The 2,069-nt window shown below is 32.5% G+C and overlaps 1 pseudogene; it reads right to left on the bottom strand.

The window, feature by feature from the left end:
* Positions 1-444: 444 nt before the first annotated feature.
* On the bottom strand, positions 445-837 carry LOC143407458 (cytochrome c, somatic pseudogene; annotated as a pseudogene).
* Positions 838-2,069: the final 1,232 nt, after the last annotated feature.

The following is a 2,069-nucleotide window of genomic DNA, read 5'->3' as shown; positions in this document are numbered from 1 at the left end:
TAAATATTCTTTATTTAATATCATACATAAACCACACTAAAATGCCTTTCCATAAGGAAAGAACAGCATTTTAGATACATGGAATCCTAATTAAATTGGCATGGTCAACAAAAATATAAAGTAGACACTGCTTCCTTATCTTCAACCACTGCCTTTAATAGGCTAATGAACACAAATTGAAACAAATGTGAATCATGCTTGGTTCTGAGAGAGGAAGAGATTTTCCCCATATTTAAACATATTCACCTAATCAGTTCTATAAACCTAAATATAAAACCAGTTTTCAGATGTCATTCACCATTTTTGTGAAATACTGAACATTACTAATTAAGTCCAACCGTAACTTTAAAAAGGGGAAACAGTGATAGAATTTACTGAAGTAGGAATATAACCAAAATATTAATTAACCACAAGTCAGTCATTCATGATCTGATTTCTGGTGAATCACATCAATTAAATTATGGTGCACATAAAAAAGCCAAGAGACATTTCTGTTTGGTAATAAATAAGGCAGTAGCTATTACTCATTAGTGGCTTTTTTGAGGTAAGCTATCAGGTCTACCCTTTTTCCCTTCTTCTTAATGCCAGCGAAGTTCATTTTTGTTCCAGGGATATACTTTTTGGGATTCTCCAAATACTCCATCAGTGTATCCTCTCCCCAGGTGATGCCTCTGTTCTTGTTGGCATTTGTATAAGATAATCCAGAGCCTGACCTGTCTTCTGCCCAAACAGTCCATGGAGATTTGGCCCGGTCTTGTGGTTGCCTCCCTTTTCCAAGGTGTGGCACTGGGCACAGTTCTGAACAAAAATCTTCTTGCCTTTCTCAACATCACCCATTTTTAATTTGTTCTTTTGTCGCTAGCTCAAAGGTGGTTCAAAGGTGGATCAGAAGCCGGACGTCACACTGTCTAGCCCAAGGTGTGACACGCAGGTCTGCGCCAATGTACCGATGTCAGTGCACGCGCTCCATCTCCCTGCCGCCTAGACTCTAGGATTTTCTACAGACGCATCTATGTTGTCTACAAATGAAGGCGAGTTTTTCTGTTTACCTTCCTATTCATATTTCTGTTTGTTTGTTTGTTTTGTTTTATTGCATGGAGTAGAAGCAGAAATGTAATGTTGAATAGAAGTGATGGTATTGATTATCTTTCCTTGTTCTCCTTCTCTAGAGAAATGTGTTCAACCTTTCATTGGTAAGCACAATATTAGCAGTAGTTCTTCATAGATATCTTCCATCAGAATGAGAAATTCTTTTCTGATCCCAATTTTCTGAGAGCTGTTTTATTTTTTAATTTAGAAATAGAATGTCTTCTCTATACTATTGACACAATTATATTAATTTATGTTTTACCTTAATTTATTTTAGAATGTTAAACCAACCATGAATTCCTGATATGAATTAAATGTGGTCATGAAGTAGCATTCTTTTCTCATACTGCAGGATTAAACTTGTTAATGTTTTCATGGAATATTTGCATTAATATTCATGAGCAACATAGTGTTTTGCTTTTGATGTTTTTTTCTGGTTTTGGAGCAAGGGTTATACTGGTCTCATAGGTGTTATATTATACAAATTTTATACTGTAAATTATATACATAATTATAAATTATATCTTATCTAATGTAAAATTCTTATTTCTGTGCTAATGTTTCATAAACTTTAATGGTAAAGGAATCTGAGCCTAGTGTTAATTTGTTTTTAATTTATTAAGTAAATTTGAAATTTTCACTGTTTTTAATTCAAATTAAATCTAATGGATATAGGAGTACTTGGATTTTCTATTTCACCTGGTATTCATTTCAATAATTTTTGTCTTTCAAGGAATTTTCCATTTCATATAAATTGTCAAATTCGTTGCATATATTTTTCATAATATTCTTATTACTATTTTAATGTTCATAGGATCTATAATAATTATTATTCACTTATTCCCAATATTGGCAATTTGTTGTGGGTTTTATTTTCAGTCTTGTTGGAGTTTTTCCATTTTATTATTCTTTCAAAGAACCAAATTTTTTATTTCATTGATTTTCCTCTGTCATCTGTCAGCTTCTTATTTTATTTCTGC

Source organism: Callospermophilus lateralis, chromosome 9 (genome assembly GCF_048772815.1).
Source record: "Callospermophilus lateralis isolate mCalLat2 chromosome 9, mCalLat2.hap1, whole genome shotgun sequence".
Classification (NCBI taxonomy): Eukaryota; Metazoa; Chordata; class Mammalia; order Rodentia; family Sciuridae; genus Callospermophilus; species Callospermophilus lateralis.
Note: the sequence above shows the minus strand (reverse complement) of the source record. Positions and strands in the feature narration are given on the sequence as shown.